Raw genomic sequence first — 19,323 nt, forward strand, 5'->3', positions numbered from 1 at the left:
AATATAGTCTCTTGTTTTGCAATTGACATTTTGCTAGTGGGTGGCTAATTTGAAGGGAAATAGACCAGAGATCTAATATTAATAACTAATTAATAGTTATGTGGATATTTTAAGTCTATTTTTCTGCTTATTTATAGGCATATATTATTCATCTGTGCTGTGTATCCTTCTTTGCATATATATTTAATTCTGAAACTTTTGCTTCAGTAACATTCATGCTTATATGCTTTTGCAATCAAAAGCTTGAAAGCCAAGTCAGTCATATTTCTCAAAACCACTTTCTGAGGATGATGGTATCAAAATAATGGCAGTTAAACTATTCCAAGAAGAGCCTCCCTCTTGAAGCAATGTCTAAGAGGAAAGCAAACGATGCATTGCCTACATCTCACCTTAATTTGTGAGTTTTAAGTCAGTATCAGTACCATATGTTTTCCTGTACACAAAGTAAAACACAGGGCAGTTTTTAGGCCTCCATTGGAAGTGGGTAGCTCGTAGATAAACTGAAGAGGAATAAAATAAGAAGGAGCATCTCACAAGAAGCTTAATCCTTTGGGATCAGAGTAAAACATGCATTCAAGTGCACACTGCTTCTCATGGCACATGGGTTACTGTACCAAAGAGATGTTATGTTCTGGTTTGCTCTGATGGGACAAATTTCAACATAGGTTTATATCTCTTCTACCTATTCACCTTGCCTCCTGTCTTCTGTCTCGCACTTAGACTCATTTGTAAATTGGTAAGTGTGTGATACTTGTTCTTTTAATGAATTCTTAAATGAATTTGTAATAAGGCAGGGAGATTATGTGATAGATGCATTATACTTTGAATGTGTTTGATATTTTTAAATCTGGTTTGTGACATACCCAAACATTTTAAAATGCATTCCGCTAAACTGGATAGAGCAGTGCTGCGATACCCCAGGCTGTGACTGCTGGTTGTGAAATTTGTGTGCATCATCTTTGCATCTTGTCCCTCTTGTGCGAGTATCTTTGCTGTGAGTGCTCAACTCATGGGGAACAAAAAATTTTTTTCCCCGCTATCTAAAGGGTTGACATCATTCATTGAGCTAGCTGTCCTAGGAGGTTTACACTGTGTCCTAGAAGATGCTAGCTATTGCTGGATTGAAACCCTTCTGGCTGTTATATGTGAAACTCACCTGTTAGCAGAAGCAGCAGCAGTACCTTTGACCACATGCTGTATCTTCTGTGTTAAGGTCTTCTCGGCATTTGTTGCAAGTGTGAGGAGAAAACAGTGTTAGTGCCACCCGTCTAACAACAAGCAGATGTACTTTTCTGTCTTTTAATACCCTGTACTTTGGAGGGTAGGGCACTACAGCTGTTTGCTTGTTGGAGGGCACGGTTGTCAGTGATGGAGGAGGCATAGTGCAGGGCTTTGAGCTTTCATAGCCCTCCTGGGCTTCCAAAGGTGAGGAGCTGTTTGTATTTTTTCTCTGCTGCCGGTCTCCCCAAAGCTGTGTGTCTGCATGTATTCCAGCACAGTTCATAGCACCATCGTTGTGAAAGAAACAGTTAAGGATAGACAGAATCTCTGGAGCACGCTTCTTACTTCTGTTTCCTTGCAGATATTAAACAATTTCAGTTTTAAGGTGTTATTTTTTTCTAGCTCTAATGTATTTTACCATGCACAGTACAGCTCTGGGCAGAGAACCAACATAAAAACAACTTGTGTTACTGATGCAGCGAGCTTAACTGGAGAGGCTGGTGTCTCCAGCATCCATCACTTGAGATCCAGGCCATTTCAAGAAGTGCTTAAGGTTCAGTTATTCTCCATTGATGAAATGTGGCTGGTAGTGTTTGTCCAGATCACAGTGGTCAAAGGAAGGACGGACACTGCTAAAGCATTTGCCTGTTGTGGTGGGAGTTGTGTATGTAGGCAGATAATGAGGCCCATGTTTAAACTGCGGGACACTTGAAGCATGATTTTCTCATTTCACAGTCAGTGTGAGGCATGTTGGGAGTGACTGTCAGGCGTTTGTTTTGCAGTGTTTGTTCCCGTATATTTTTCTGACTCTTTGCATGACAGTCCTTATTCTTACTTTCAGTTCCATGTGACTCGGGGAATATTGTATCTATGCATGTGCTTATTGCATGTTGACCTGTATGTAATGTAGTCCTGTTGATTTTACTGTAATAATGAGAATCCATCACAAGGTGCACACTTAATCTGCCAAGATCTATAGACAAATTTTAAGATTTTGTAGTAGTTTAAAAAACCCCTAACCTCTAATGTTAAAAATTTACAAAAATTCTCTTGCATTTCAAGTGGCAACTTCAATGTTTTCTCCTCTGCTAAGAAGCATATCTGCCCCTGGGCAATGCCGCTTGTCCTAGTAATGTTTACTTCCTAATCTTTTCTATCAAAAATAGTAAACTGTATTTGTCAAAGCTATATTTGTGGCCTAATAGAGCAGGCCACAACTCTTTAAGCATCTTAAAAATTACCTGTATGCCAATCCTGGTACTGCAGTGAAAGCATCTGTCAAACTCTGTGCTCTGGGAATATTAAGCAATAATTCCTGTACAAAGTTCTTGTGTTTTGAACTGCTGCTGATCTACCAACAAATTCAAGGAACTTCAGCTGCCCCAGTAAGAATTGCTGGCAAGGGCAATAGGCAGTTACTTGTGTTGGAATTAAAAGAGTTAAGTTCCTCAGTAACTGTCACACCTACATAAACATTGAGGTACAGAACCTTTTAATTGCTGGGTTTCATGTTTGGTTTGGGATGTATAGACTTGAAATACATTTTCCCATCTGAATGGATTGTTTACCTTTTCTTCTTGAGTTTGTCTCTTGTTCCTTTCAGTATCTCAGTACGTTTCTTCAGCGTTTAGAGGTCTCAAGATGGTATTTTGCTACACAAACAAGTACCTTTCTGAATAGCACCAGAAATTAGTGTCCTTTTGCAAACATTTTTTTAATCTCATATTATTAAAGGCCCATTGAGTCTGAAAATTAAGTAATGTAACTTTCTGCAAACACGCATATTTTTCAGTGTAATTGGAAGATGTTTTGGATTACTGTCTTTAGGCCTGTACAGCCAAGAAACCAATTATAAGCATGGTTAGAAAGCGATAGCGTGCATTAGTCAGATTATAACAAGATTCCAATAATGTAAAATTGCTGCACGACAAATTAGTTTGTATAGATTTTGACAGTCCTTTTGCCTTTAATAAACTAAATTATTAAGCAATGCACAGCTGCAGTGCTTCCAAAATTGGAGAAAAATAGAATCATATTTCCTTGTGAAAATCTTTTCCATAGAGCAGAACCACAGGGGTTGGTAAGCTCGGTTTGAGTTGTTTGGTTGGCTTTGTGAATCCGTCTGTCCCAAGATGATTTTTGTCTCCATAAGTAGATGATACGTACGTTACAACTGCTACTTGAAAGACTTTGTTAGGCACCTTCTTTTTGCTGTTAGTTTTGACAGATGCCTCCACAATCTCTTGGGCTCCTATTAAGTAAATGAAGGTTTGGGGGTTTTGCAATGTAATTTATGAATAAGTGGTGACTAGATTAATGCTACCTTCTTATTTTCACTACAAACCTAAGCCAAGAGTTTTAACTCAAGTCTTCTGAGAGAATACAAGAGCTATCTGTGTTGTAACTCCATATACCCATTGAGTTGCATCTCTGAAATCCAAGAACCTGCCTTTCCCTCTAGTAAAGTGTTACTACAGTGCTATAAAATAACAGAAAATATACCTGAATCCTAGAAAGCAGGCTATTCAGTCAGTAGCTTTATTATGCTTTCATGTTGTGAGCTATGTTCCAGCTGCAGGTTTGAAAACCACTGTGGCTGCCAAATGATGTTTGTATCTATACTGGTGAGTCTCTATTGCAGTGATATGAACTTTAATTAGATATGACATACTTATGATACAACCTGCTTTCTGCCCAATTTAGAACAAAATCCCACTATTTTTACTTGCATACCAAGTAAGATGAAGCCCAGTTTGAGGGGTGTGCTCCATTCCTGAAGTGCCACTTGATATTTATTTGAAAGGAACAGAGGCTCCCGCAAGACACGGACACTGCCCAGCAGTTTGGCTCTTGCCTTCTCACAGCCCAAGAGCAGCGAGGGCAGACCTTATTTCTGAGTGTCTTTGACTGCTGTCACTTGCGGTGTTTCAACTCTCACACTTTTCTCCTGGGAGAACACGGCGACATTGGCTTAACAGGGGTGAACGGAAAGATGAAGGCTGCTCGTTTTCTGTATTTGTGGTGGGGTTGAACCTCTGGTCATGAATTCAGAGGCAGGCACGAAGTATGTAGCAGCCCTCTGCTCTGGGAATGGTGACAGTGATAATGGTTGATGCCATAAAGTAAGCTGCTCGAGATTATATGTAGAATGACAAGGGGGCAGAAAAAGATATTTACTACATTTTAAAATGGTAAAATTGAGGATTTTCAGGAATGAGAAAGAAGACCAGCTTTGTAGTGCTTTTGAGTGGCTTACATTTTGAAGGCTGCTTTTTCAGGAGAGAGAGTTCCAGAGATAATTTTTAATGAGTATGCGAAGTAGTGCCTGTAGCATTTGCAACACCAGTTGTGAAACAGGACTAGTAGAAGCAACCTTTAAAAAATGAAATGCTCCTGCCTTCCAGTTTGGTAAAAATCATTCCTGTGTTTGATTTTCTTCGCTGAGAAAAATAAAACTTGAAGGCTTTAGGCCAAGCAGTTTGAATTATGATCAGGCCAAAGAATTGGATTCTCTCTCAAATAGAAAGAATGAGAATTGCATTGTGTTGTTTCCAAAATAGTCTGACCGAGTAACTTTATAGAAATGTATACAAGTAATATCATGTGATAGGCGGTATATAAGCAGTCTATGAAAAAACAGCAATACATACCAGTTTTTTGGAGGTATGCTGCAAAATACTAAAGAAAGGAAGGAATGGAAAAAAGCCTGTCTTCCATGCATAAAGAATAATGGGACAACAGGAAATGCAAGTCACTTAGCTCCAGTTCTTTAATTCCTGCGTCATTTTCATTTAGTGTTTGAAAGACATCTCATCTGAAGAATGCGCAACACAATAAAGCTCAGAAACCTGTCTCCTCAGTATACCGAAGCTCATACAGATGTACACACTGCTGCTTCCTTGATGTGCTGTCAGCAGCTAGTCAAATGTAAGACTTTCTGAGCATCATCAATGCTCTCTGAAAATATCCTCTGCACTGGGAATACACGACTTCTTAAGTCGTTAAAAGGATGAATTACGGAAATTACAGTGGATGAGGAAGAGAAGATGCCTGTTTGCTTGGGACGTTGCCTTGAGGTAGTCAAAGCAGAACATGAATGTTTTACAGATAAAGATCTTAAACTTCATAGTTTCTTTTTCAGAACCTGGAATAACTTTTGCTAACAAGTAATGTTTACTAGTACAGTTACACTTGAAGATGCAATATTGTTGAAGCTTTGCTTATCTCTATAGCATTTTAATCCGTGTCTGGTTGTCATCTACCTGGGGAGCTTTATGGATCATGTTAGTTGGGCTGTAAATTTACAGGTTAAAATTTTCCTGGTTTTTTGTTTGTTTGTTTGGTTTGTTTTGGTTTGTGTGTTTTTTTTGGTTTTTTTTTCCCTTGATTATGGTTATGACCCAGAGACTTCTAAACTTCCATAGTACTCAAACTTCCCTGTGTACATTTTAGCGTATCAGAACAATCTCGCTCAGAGTCCCTTTTGGTCGGATTAGAGCTGTTAGTGGTTTTGAAGTCTTAACTCTGCGATGAGTGTTTGTGTTTTGTTCTGAAATTACTGTCTGCTGTTATCAAGGAAATAGCACTTTTATCATGTTTACTTTGTGATCATAAATATTATTCAGTGAATTGTGTTCTTAAACTTTGCATGCGATAAATGATTTATTGTCAGTTTAACTTCTGATGCTGTGTTTGGTTGTACTGTGTGTAAGCTTCTGAATTATAATGAAATGTTTAGCAATCAATGCAGTCAGATTTGCTTACGCTTCTAGAGTGATTCTAAGAGGCAACATGAATTTTTCAATGCAAGACTCTGGTTTATTCCAAGTCACTTCTCCTGTTAGTTGTGTTTTTTCTCAGCTGTGGCAAAAAGTGGTGCTGTTTGCAGAGTCAAAATGGAAAAGCAAATCTTGGTTTTGCAGATGAACCAACCCTTATTTTGTTAATGTATTACTTGGATTTCAGTTCTGCTGGTGACATTTGTTGGTTGGATGGTCTTTGAAATAGGGGGATTAGAGGGAATAAATCGTAGTGAGCAGATCAAGTATCTCAGTGGTAACATTTGGGTTTATGCAAACGGAGGGAGAAGCAGACCAGAAATTACGCTGCACTCACAGGACAGACTAAAAATAAGGCCTTATTCGTGCATTGAGCTCTCATGGCTTTAAGTTCAAGAGAGAGACTTACATTTTCATTTAATGTCAGTTTATACTGAATTATTTTTCTGTACACACGCTTTTCATTGGCTTGGTAGCAGTCTTTGCTATAGTCGTGCTCTTCATACAGGAAGAAAACAACATCAAATACTATTAACAGGTGGTCTAGTGGGGAAGACAGCAGTAAACACTACTTCCTGAAAGCAAATCATTCCTCTCTCCCAAACGGGCCATATGCAATTTATAAAATGCATATCAGTACTTTTTATGAGTACATAATTTACTTTTCTGTCTTTTTTCCCCTAACTATACATGATTTATTAACAAAACAAGCAAAAACCCTAGACAGTCATTCAAAAAAGAAATGTTACTTGTTTGTTGAAAATCAATTTTTGATTATTTTTTAAAAATGGCATTGACTTAAGAAGTCCCAATCTAATAGTAGTAAGGATTTCAGCTACAAGTCATGGAAGAAAAGAATCTGTGATGGAAATTGCGGTCCAAAAGCTTGAGAGGGTTGCAAACAAAGCTATCCCTTTAAAAGATTAAGTCAATCTAGTTTAGATAGCTATATTGCTGCAATTTAGAGAAGTACAAGACACTTTTCCCCTGTGTTTCTTTCAGTTAGCAAAATGGAAAAGGTTGTGGAAAAAACCCCACCCCTGAAATGGGTAAATAGGACTCCGTGCTGATAGAGGAGCACGCTCTAGTGGCAGATTAATCCAGCGTGGCCTTCTTGGGTACCCTGGCTCCCAACTTCACCGATACTAATAAACTACTTCAAGGGAGAGAGTGACATTTCACAGAATCCTTTTAAATCTATCGTTTCTGTTGCTGTCCTGTGCCAAAATAAGTGCAGTATGTTTACATGTGGCATCATCACGTGTATTGGTGGTAGTATGATAAAATTCCTGCTCTGTAATTAATCTTGAAATGGGGAAGTAATGTATATTTTTGTGTACTGTTTTTAAATGTATAGCTATTTTAAGCTGCAGAGGGGAAGATTTCATGCTCACGATGCACAAATTCTTACGGAGTGTGAGCATTTTAGTAACAGATACAGTCGTTAAGCTTGCCAGTGAGCGTCATGTAACATGTTGGGTCCTCAAAATCATCCACATTTTTGCAGTGTTTTCTGTTCCTGTCCTCTCCCTGAGGCTGGTAAATCTCTTTAGCCCTTCACTTCCTGCTCAACTCTGATTTTTTTTTTTTTTTTTCTTTAATGAGACTGTAGGTTTTCAGTTTGATTCTTTTCAGATTCTCTGAAAAATACATGTAGATAGGCATCTTGTAAGAAAGAAAAAAGACTAATCATGTACCTACGAAACAATCTGCAGCATTACTGCAGAGTCAAAGTCTGAAGAGTGGATGTAGTAAAGGAAATCCTACCCTGTGATTATAGGTGAGCACTCTGTGATGTGCTTCATTTCATCACATCGCTTGGTAGGAATATAATTAAACATGAAGTTTTTATCCTACATGCTAGAAATTCTGTTCGTATCACTAACATACTAAAAAAAGGGGGTGAGGGGAACATATTTTCTCTACGTAATGTGTCTTTGCAGCACAGGCAGTAAATTCTACTGATACTTATTAAACAGAATAAAAGTGTTTCCAGGATAAATATAATTTAGGGGATTCTCTGAAGGTTACCTTATGTGGTGCAAGCGACTGCAGAAGTAGCTGGCTATTAGGGTCCATCTGAAAAGTTACTTTAGTCACTTAGCCATTCTTAAAGGATCTGCTAAGTTGGGCCATGCATCCAATTCTTGCTGTGCACCTCTCAGCCCTCTCCATCCCGTGGCAAATTAGTTAACTGTAAACAGGTTTCTTGGTGTTGTTGTAGGGAGGCTAATGCAATGATGAATTTCTGATGCTCTGTGTATGTTGTGTTTTTGTGTATGCTCTGTGGGGAATTGTGGAGAGGAATGGAATTCCTCTTAAGGCAGCTTCTGTTGAGGCTGTGGTGGTACACTGCTCTGCTGTAGGGCCTCCTGGGTCTTCCTCCCGTTTGGTGTCATTTTGGGGGTAATACCAACTATTTTCTTGAAACAGTTTACTCAATGAATGAAACATACTCAATGTAGAAGTAAAATTTACAAAGTTCAAAGCATGTTAAGTGTTGAAACTTATTTCTCCCTCTTGTTAGTTCAGCCAGCAGGATCAGCATGCCCTTTTAATGACCTTTGCACTATCATTCATCTTAGAGTTAAACTTTTATGTGTTTTAAACTTTGCTTCTGATTTTTTTATTATTATTATTATTTTAATTTAAATTTTAGCAATACAGTTGATACATACAATCAAGGCAGTAATAGCCTAGAAGAGAATTAAAATTACATTAATATAGGGCCATGACCTTTTCACTTACCTTGTGAGCTACTGTCAGTAAGTGTTGTTACAGGGAAGGACCAGGATGCTTTTCAAGTCCAGGGTGGTGGTACTGGAGTGTTTTTCATAGAAATGTATTAATGGATAAACTGACTTTATTGTGAGGAAGCTGGCAGTCTCCAATGCTTTGTAGCATTTACTTCTCACACATCTAGGTCATAGCATTTGTATCTTCTCATTCTGAAAAGTAGAACCATGAATATGTAAATATTAATTAAACAAATGCTGCAGTTTCTCTGTACGTGGAGGCTGTAGTGCCATCAGTGGTTGTGGCATTCTCCTTTCTCTCGCCCAGGGCTCTTCCCATATTTTAAGAGACAAATGACCATTCAGCTGTCAGGGACTCTGCAGGAAGGAGGGAGAGGTTTATTTGAATCTTTTGGGAATTTAAACATGGAAAATGATCACTGACCAAAATATTCTGTAATTCCTCAATCAACACAAGGAAAAAACATTTCCAAGTCTTTTTCAACTTAGTAACAGACTAAATAGCTGAGGGTTTCTTAGAGGTCAATGATTATTTTAAAGATGAGGCAAAGTCTTAAATGCTACATGCTGTTTAAGGCATGTGTCGCCTTCCTTGGGTTTAGTTCTTGTTTTAAGGAGGTATTTGGAAAGTGTCAGTGTTACTAGTAATGCATTTTGTGGCCTTTGTGGCTGGAGTTTGGTATTTAGAAAATAGCTTGCTGTTTTCCTGAGCTGCTTCCATTTGGGGCAAGATTATCTGTTTTACTATTAAGTATGTTCTGCTTCAAACAGTATTTTTTTGATATGTGGATTCTTTTTTTTTGTGGTGCCCAGACAGTCTGCCTGTGCTCCTACCTTTAAACCTTTCTCCTTAATCTCTTTGTTTATGTAAAATCACTCTTAATGATATAATCTGTGATGAATATTGGTGGTAGGAATCGATGTGTTATACAAATACAGAATGGGTAATTGTTCTGATCACAGGTGCATAATGTACTTAACTCCTAGGGAGTGTTGGAAGTTTTCAAGTCACTTGAAGAAATTAACTCCATGAGGGTATTTTAAGGATCCTTTCATATAACATATTCATTTAAAGTTATTGGTGTTAAGTTAGATCCAAAGTCATCAATTTTGAAAACACTGGGTGGTTTGATCATGGCCTTGTGCTTCCTATTTTTTTATCTTCCTACTGAATCATTTTAGTTACGTACTTTAGCTAACACATAAAGTAAGGTACTGCATCAATACTTCGACGTTTATAAACTTTAATCTGGATTCTCATAAAGTTTCCCTTTGTCAGTATGGGCAGCCAAAAAGAACAGAAATTCCTTTAAAGCTAATGCTCTGTTCTGTGGTAGGGTTTTGTTTTCAACAAAAAAAGTGAGAAAAGCATAGACTTGAAACTGTACCTGTACTTTTTGGGAATATTTTCCATGTAAGTAATTGAAAGGTGGTCTTTAATTTTGCTTGATTATTTTCTCATCTAAGCATATATTGCAATCAGTAGGAAACAATGTTGTTTTAATGCTTTAGTAAAAAGACTGGTAGAAAAATAGCTTTTATCCTTTTTTCATCCTTTAAAATAAATATTGATAGAAACTATCATAATATGGTTTGTGTTACAGGTGGTGTAATACCAAGGGCTGTACTGCTGCCACATCACAATTTTGTGGGGTTTCAGAGAGTAGTTCTGGTAAGGACACTCAATTATCTATTTATTTGTCATAAAAGTAGACTGATAGTTTGGTACAATTTAGTATTAGTAATTGCAATTATGTGCATTTACAGTATTTGTTAGGTATCAGTTTCTGCAGCCCGCTGAATCTTTTCATTAAGTGTTCTTTTATTCAATGGTCTTCAACAGCTCCTTTTGGAGCTGTTATTGTCTCATGTAAATCTGTATTAATTTCATTGAGAGTTGTTATGGTATAACACGTCAGCTCACAGCATGGAAATATTAGTAAACAGACCTTTTGACAAAACACCTTGTAAAAACTATTGTCTACTTGAAGTGTGGAGTCGCTATTGTTTAGTTTGTATCAGTTTTTAAAAGGGGGAAAACTTACTGTGTTTTGATTATGGTATGGTTGGTTTTTTTTCAAGTGCTAAAGTCGTGGCTTCCTAAAGGAAAATAAGAATATGTGGTTCAGAGAGCAAATATCCACACGATGTGCTGTTACTGGTCTCCTCTTCTTAAATCTAATGTACACTCACAATTTTGCAGTTATTTTCTTTAAATGCATGCAACTGCGATCCCTCTATCATTTCTTTTGATTTTTGCATACTTTCCTTAAACATATTTCCTTATCTCTTCTCCATGGCTAGAGTTGCAAGGGAGATGAAATTACGTTTTTTTTAATGAAGGAAAAATGCATTCTGAACCAGTCTACCAACAGCCATGCATAAGTATTGTGCAAGAGCACAATTGAGTATTTGTTCTTTCGGCAGTAGATAACAGATACCACATTGGTATCTGTAGACTTTTTAATATACGCTGTAATTTAACAAATGTCTTGTGGGTGTAGCAGATGTCTGTCTTTTTTTTAAAAAAAATCACAATCCTTAAAAGTTTTTAGCAAGCTCTGTGTATTATCGTAGGTCTGTAGAGGGCCCTCGAAGACAGAGGGAGTTTGTTTTAGCAGCCCTTCCCTTGGAAGCAGACCCCCCCCCCCCCCCAGGCAGAGGAGGATGCTGCTGACTGTTCTTTATGGCCTTGCTTTTGCAGGAACTATTGTACTGGCTCTGCTCCAACAAATCACTTAAGCAATTGAAGTCAGTTGGACTAGAATATGTTCAAATTCTTCTTCTGGATTGATGTGTATCTATGCATACTTTCACAAGTTCTCTTTTTGTTTTTTTATTTTTTTAAACAAGGTGGGGTACACAAGAACTTCTCAATGGGGTTCTGTAGTCATTGTAAGAAGCTAGTAGATCTTTCTGTGTTGGAGGTATTGGGGGGAGGGGGGCCCTTGCTTGAGGAGGCTCTGGAGGCTGATAAATTAGGGAAGCAAAAGGATGCGATGTGAAGACGCAAGTGAATTGGTGTAAAGACCGAAGCCATTTTCCCTGCTGTCGTTGCATTGGATTTGGTCTATCTAAAATACTTGGGCATGGTACTATTCACACTATATGGTTGCCAGCCCTGTAGGCATGTAATACCTTGAGTATGCACAAATCATGCATGTAGACTTACATTAGAGTTTCTAAATCTTGGAGTGGAAGAAAATAGGCTTTCAGATTTGTATGAGCAACGGCATTGTGAAGTTTTGAGTATCATTACTCAAGAATGTTAAATGACAATTCTGCAAAGTAAAGAAATCACAGCTTTATAAATATTGTAAGAAAAGAAAGATGATGGGAGCTCTTTGGAGTCTGAGAAATACTGAAAATTTTTCAAAATGTTGTGAGCAATTTGTGCAGTACTTATTAAAGTATAATGTCATCTGGAGAAGTCATGGACTTCTTGCTCTCTATCATCTCTTTGTTTTCAAATAATGCTCCTATTACTGGAAATGGGTGAGCAGAATTGTTCATGTGTGAAACCTGTTATTCCAGTGTTTGAGGTATGGTAAAGGTAACCTAACATGGTGGGTTTCTTTTTTTGAAAATCCGTCCTATCTAATGTGTTTAAATCTGAACTAGCAGAAGCAGTTACTGTGATTGCTTAATTCTGCAAAAGATAGAGTAGAGGTCATTTGTGGGACAGTTTGAAGACCATTTCAGTGCAGCTGCCTGTGTAATAGTAGCCTGCAGTTATAAGACGTGGTGTGTTTCCATCTCTGCTGATGTTTTAACTTGACTAAGCAAAACTGTTTTCTCTACACAAAGCTGTGATCATGTTTCCAACTGCACGGTAGAGGAGACTGTTTAATTCAAAACAGCACCTTCTGATGGGGTGGGGGTGGGGAAGCCTCATCAGACAGACAGATGATATATCTTCAGCTTTTGAATAGTTTGCTTCAAAGGGGATTAATTCAAAAATTAGTGAGGACAGATGTCTGATGTTGACCTAAGCAGTCAGAAAGAAGAGGAAATGTCCTGGGTTTGAACTTTTTATCTTAATTGGATCTTTTGTGACTTTCAGACCATTTGATAAGAGTTGCTTCAGTTAGACTCTCTTGCTTCTACTGTACAAAGGCAACAGTTTTAATTTTTAAGGTTTTTATGGATGTGTGTGTAGGCACTGGTGTAAGCATTTGCATACAGCTTTGAAGGATGCTAACCTTGCAAAAGAAAACTTTTATACACAACAGGCTGCTTTGGTATAGCTTTTTTATATGCCATGTGCTATACGGAAAAGGAGAAGTGGCATTCTTTTAAACCATCTTTCAAATTTTTTTTGAAACTCACTGTGTATCCCTCTACAGGTGTGTTCAGGTTCCTTTCACTAGCCAGACCCTCTGTACATGCCAAATTAGCAAGAAGAACATTTGGTAGGCTGCTTTAATCTTCTAAGATTAACAGTTCAATTGCTTCTACAGATACAGGTGACTTTACAATATGCAGGAGCCATCTGGGGCTGTGTTGTGGCAGGCATGTTCATCGGATCTCTGTGAATTTTTCCTTCACAGTAGTATAAATATTCCTCTAGACTTAAACACTGATGAAGTATCAGAACTTGGCATTTGTTCAAAGTTGTCCTTGGTCTAGGATAATTTGAGTTAGGTAAAATATTCTATTTTCAACAGACAAGGGAAGAAGCTTGTTTTTTTATTTTTTAGGGCATTTTGTGAAAGAAAAGAGTGCTCTTGATGATTCAGGTATTGGAACAGCTCCCAGTAAAAAAAGGATATATTGCAGGGTATGGAAAATCTGGTCAAGGATGATGACTGTATTGCATGTCTTTTCTATGTATTATAGGCATATCACCTCAGCATATATGCTATTCTTAATATTCTGCCAAAAGACCCTTGATACAGCTTCATTTAGAGAAAAAAAATAAGCAGATGCGGGAAGGGGGACCAACTTAATGGCTAGACAATCTTTGGAGGCGTGAGTGAGTTTTTCATTAAACATATATACCTAAAGGGAAAAATCAATACTGTTTCTTAAGGAAATTCAGGTATAGCTGATACTGATGGAGACATTCTCTGCCAAAATACATCACACTGAGGCCTAGACAGTACAGTTTTGCTCATGAAAAATTACACAGTCAAACTTTGATGTGTGGTATAGAGTAAGGTGTAGAGATGTGGAGATTGAATGTCTGCATTGAAGGTGATTATTGTAGCAGAAACTGAAAATTATGTAAATTAAGAAAAGAGGTACTTGCAGGCTTGGAAAACAATCTAGTCCTTGTTGCGGAGTTACTGGGGATGAGGTGCTTTTGTTGGAGCTACCTGTGTCCTGGCAAGGGTCTCATGTCTGCAGCTCAGCTTGTGTAGCTGAGTGTCCAGTCCCACACTGGCAGCTGGGGCATGGGTCTGCAAGTCACTTCGCTGCCTTTCTCATTCTTTGGTTATTGCCTCGCTGCCTCCTAGACCCTGTGCGGCAGATGCAATGAGAGCCGTGAGACACCAATGATGATGGGTGACCCAAGAATGCCCAATCTTTTATTTCAGTAAAAGTAAAGTAGTACTCTGCCCTCGTGACCTATGCCAGCAACCTTTATAACCTGCTGGGTACTGCCACCTCCAGAGCTGTCTCAGGCACACATGCCTGCTTGCCCAGCTGCCTTGGCTGGTGCAGCATCTTAGAGATGTTGCTTGGGTTGCTCTTGCTTTATTTTTCTATTACTTCTTATTAGATCACATCTGTATTGCGGATGAGTATATAGTGCAGTGAAAGAAGAAATAAGAATTTCACATTGGTCTCACATTTTTGTTATTTTAGATTGTAAATAGAAAATAAGACAGGTATGTTGATCATGCTGTGTCACAGCCTAAGACGATTGAATGACTGCATGCTGTCTGCGGCTACAATGGGTTGTGTATTCATGAGTGACCATGCCCAGTCTCCTTAGGAGAGCTGAGATCACGGATATTAAACTCTTACTCTAATAATTGATTTAAATTTAACAGGTAAGAAGAGCTTTGACGCTTTGAATACCAAAAATAATGTTTGTCAGCCAGTGTTTGTTTCTTAATTTATGTCGTGGGTTTTGAGAGACAAGTCAACTTGGTCTTAGGAAGTACTCAGGAAAGGCAAGCACTTTACATCCTGTTCTTCGTTAGAACAGATGAATAAGGCTTCTAAGTGATTTAGGGGTTTCTGGAAAAATTAGCTACCTAATTTCATAGTTCACCTGAAGTTTAAATCTTGAGGTGCTAAAATAAGTATGGTTAGTTTCTGATCCATTTCAATGGTCATTTTTCTAAAATAAATTTGTGTTAAATTAATTTTAATTAGTCCATCTCTCTTTGCTGAGGAATGCTCTGATTTAATAATTTCTTCCTGCTAATTAGTCTTTAACCGAAAAAAAAAAATATCCTGGGTGGAGATGGTTTCTTATTGCCCTTTTGCACTTGATCTTGTTGGCATTAAGTGATCTCTGTTGTTCAAGCTCAGCCACTGCAATTTTATTATTCTTGAATAAAAATGTGCTATAGTTCTAAGACAGTTTTTAAAGACTCAGAGCTGCCATTTGCACTTGTTAATACTGCTGTTGCATTTGATTTTATTTGGGAATAAAAGTGGTGTTGTAGGTGGTGTTGGTAGAGTGGTTATGGGGAAAGGATGTCTTTTTTTGCAGATTAGCGATCTAATATTGCAGGGATCGTGGAGGAGGGTGGGAGTAGATATATCTAATACAGATTCACAGGTTGGGTTTTTTTTAAGTTCATATGACCAACTGCAAAACCATGTTATCTATTATTTTTGGTTTTGCAAAAGGTTGGTTTGTTTTTTGGTTTTTTTTTCTGTTTTTAAAGGTTCTGAACTCATAATGGTTATTTACCTGCGGACTCCCACAAGCTCATTTTGGGCTGCTTTAGTAAACAGGGCTGGATGTGAAAATGCTTGGGTAAAGGAAAGAGTTGAGGTTTTAATCTGAGGGTAAACTTTATAAGCTTTCTTTAAAACTCTCAATTCATGCATAATGCTGCATTCAGTCACGAGTTACATGTCTTTAAATCTTTTGAGGTGAACATCTTGGGGCTAGAAACAACTTGTCAGTTTACATTTAATTTATTCCAGGGTTTAGGTTATGTTTCATGGCTGTAGAGAACCTTGAACACTAAATATGATGAATGTTAGCACATATTTTCAATACCAAATTCTGCTGTCTGACTGCAGTTAGATTCTCTACGTGTTTAATATCTGGGTTAATAGAGAAAAACATGTTTAAAGCACAGTGTATTTCTACTATTAACACTCGTAAGTACCAATCTACCTGTTTGCCATCAGTCCAGAACTCATGAGTGTATTGGCTGTGTCCCAAGTAGTCAGGTTTTTTTATTGGACAAAACCACAACAAACCCCTGCATTTGTAATATAATTAATTCATTATTTTCCCTATCCGAAGGGCACCGTTTGCTTTTTCTTCATCCCACTTAATAAATAAATAAACCTGGCCTACTCTTCAGTAAGTAGCAGGTTCTGATGTAGTTGCTCTTGATTAACGGCCACTAAAGCTGGAGATGATATCTTCCCTTGTTAACAGTTCATATTTTCCTGACTTGAAGTTGTAATAAATTGTAACTGAAGGATCTTCTCTGTGTCCTGTGAGGTTGTTAGGGCTTTTTTTCTTTTTTTTTTTTTACCCCCCACCCCATTATGGTATTTTCTCATAGGGGTTTTAGATTTCATCCTCCTTTTTTCAGAAACAGTGGACTTAGAGCTGTTAGTATTCAACAAAACATCTGCCTTAGGAAAACATTGGCAGCATTCACGCACTCGCAAAGGAATTTCAGAGAAATTATTTGTTATCCTCAAACTAGATGCTACCAGAGTACACAATTCCAAAACTTCTTTTCTTATGGGAAAGGCATATAAGACTAGGCTTAACAACAGGGAAATGAGCTGGGTTTATTTGTGTTTAGAGTAGATCAAACCTTCTTCACCTGCCCTGTGAACAGAGCACCTCATTACTGTCTCACTGGTTTCCTCCTAATCAAATCACATGTTTATATCCCCAACACTGCAGAAGTTACGTGCTATGCCTAATAATCTGGGATCTTTTCTGAAATAATGTTGGAAATATTCAGAAATAAAGTTGGAAAGTTGTTCATACACAGAGGGATTATCCCTCGTCCTGGGTCTTCCACTGCAGCAATGCTTCTCTTGCTGTGTTTATGTGGTTAGTATTATTTATAGGGTAGTTCTGTCAACTTCTGTGCTGAAAATAAAAGCTGCAATTGATACTAGCTTTGTAGGTGCTAAAAACGCTGAGGAGAGAGCATTGAGGCTCACACAGCAAGGGAAGGGCAAATGAGTGAGTGGATCCTTTGTTGGAAGAGGTCATGTTCCTGCAACTGTCTATGTCCAGACTGATGTAAGTGTGTTTGGTTATAGTTTGACTTTGGTTGTTCACTGGGAAAGATGAACCAGGCCCCAAAGACCTGCAGGAATTTAGGATAATCACCCGAGTACTGATAGCAACCTTAGTAAAACATAAAAAACTAGCATTAAAAAAAAACACTACTCAATCCAAAACCAGAGGCAGTGGTGGCCTCTAATGAGTGTTTCCAAACTTAGGCCAGCAAAATTCACTGCTGCACAGCCAAATGCTCTCGGATCTCCCAGGCAAGGGCTGCTGGGGTCCCTACCGGCTCAACTTCGCAAGTACCAGGGCACACCACAAAGGAAGATTTGGGGTCTTTTTGTTTGACTTTTGCTTATGGAAAAATTGCGGATGTGCAGCATGCAATGGACTTGAGCAAGGGGGCGCCCAGCCGTATGCTAGCAGGAGTTGTAGGTGTCAGCGTGGGGCAGAGGGATGCCGTGAGAAGAGGCTGGCTGACTCTGGCTGTTGTCCCGGTTTCCGCAGTTGTTCAGATGCTGCTAGCTCTGACCTCTGCTGTGCTTTGTAACTCTATGTAGATATAACTCCAAATCACCTCAATTTGTTGTTGTTATGGCAGCATTAAAAAAAAAAAACAACTTAGTAATCAAGAATGAGGGAACCCACTGCAGTAAATACAGTGCAGCAAGTCAGACAAAGGCCTTTCTTCTGCAAGCACTTCAGGACATGACTCAGGGCACAAGGCTAAACAGACAAGGGCAAATAAAATGAGTAGGGCTTAGCTGGAACAGAAATCACTGTTGCTGAAGGTGAATTTAATTTTTTTTTTTTCAACAACCAGAGTTTATTTGTGCAAAATGTTAGCAACTTATGTGTGGTAATGGAAAAGTAGTGAAAGAAGAATGTAGAAAAAGAAATGACTAAAAGAAGTACAGATGAAGTCAGCGCTCTTGAAAGCGGTCGGAGAGATGAATTCAGGAGTGCAGAGTACATGTAGGCAGTGCATGGTGAAGAGGTGAAAATCAGGGCAAATGCATGACCACGGGCTCAAGATCATTTGTCAGATCAAGAGATGAAAGCCAGAAGATGGATCACCAGCTTGGGAAAGATAGCAAGTACAGCAGATAGGAACTGTAAAAGGGTGACGGTATGGGAAAATGCAAGAGTCCGTACACCCATAAGAAAAAATCTCCAGTCAAGATAGGGATGCTGTTGCAGGTGTGCGGAAATATCTTTCCACAGATGCTTGTAAGAACTGCGTTTGCTGTTTTATCACCATCAGGTAGCAATATGAATGTTTTAATCATAACAAATAGAGTCCGTGCCAGGCTATACACGGTAACTAACCACCGTTCCACAATTGAGATTTCCAGAGCATGACCCATCCCAAACCCACAGATAGCTGAAAATCAACTAGTTACGAAAGTCAGCCCCCACTTCAGTAATTTTTCATTGACAAATAAGTAGCATTAGTCCAAGCTCAGAATGAATCTTTTATTTTGTAAGCCATCAGTATGCAGGGCAGCAGCATAGTAAAAAACTGTGTCACTGTTAGTGCACCAATATCCATCAGCTCAAGCAATTGATGTAGATGTAATCACTGTCTCTAATAGAAATAAAGTCAGGGTAATGGAACATTGTCACAGGATCAATGTCTCCTGTTTTGAAAATAAACCCCCTCAGCTTTGCCTTTGCATTTATGTACCAGCAGGCGACCACATCATTCAATTCAATTGACACAGTCCCTTAGAGCCCCAAATGATCTATTGTGGGAACATCAGGAACAATGTATTGGAAAAAATGGAACGTTCTTGATCCGGCTACTAGCCACACTATTTGGTGGGTTTTCCAGCAGTGAAAATGAGAATAATTATCAGCTGAGAGCAGAAACTTAGCACAGTATGGAGATCTTTAACTCTGTTTAACTGTTTGATTTCTACATGGTCTTGATCAAAAAGCTTGAACCATAGTACTTTTATTTTCAATGGTGCATGGTCACAAATACGAGACATTTTTTGGATGTTGTCCCTCCCCTACCTTAGTCTCAGCAGAAGCTCTCGATAGGGCTTGTTTTGACTGACTCAAGAGCTCTTCTCAGTCAGTTATTTTCTCTGAAATTTTTACACAGTTTGATGCAAGCAAGGATTAATGGGTGTGCTCCCACATTCATCCATAATTAATTTTTTGC

At 38.4% G+C, this 19,323-nt stretch overlaps 1 protein-coding gene across 10 annotated transcripts in view; it reads left to right on the forward strand.

Moving 5' to 3' along the window:
- TBL1XR1 (TBL1X/Y related 1) overlaps nt 1-19,323 on the forward strand; it is a 118,018-nt gene that overhangs the window by 67,445 nt on the left and 31,250 nt on the right. For 6 of the 10 annotated variants that reach the window (XM_055816998.1, XM_055816995.1, XM_055816991.1 and 3 more), the window contains one exon: nt 10,360-10,427. The exons of the other annotated variants lie outside the window; for them this stretch is intronic. The gene's annotated coding sequence lies outside the window, so the exon portion shown is untranslated. The remainder of the gene's footprint in view (nt 1-10,359; nt 10,428-19,323) is intronic. 10 annotated transcript variants of the gene reach the window in all.

The sequence above is a fragment of the Falco peregrinus genome, chromosome 12 (assembly GCF_023634155.1).
Source record: "Falco peregrinus isolate bFalPer1 chromosome 12, bFalPer1.pri, whole genome shotgun sequence".
NCBI classification, from domain to species: Eukaryota; Metazoa; Chordata; class Aves; order Falconiformes; family Falconidae; genus Falco; species Falco peregrinus.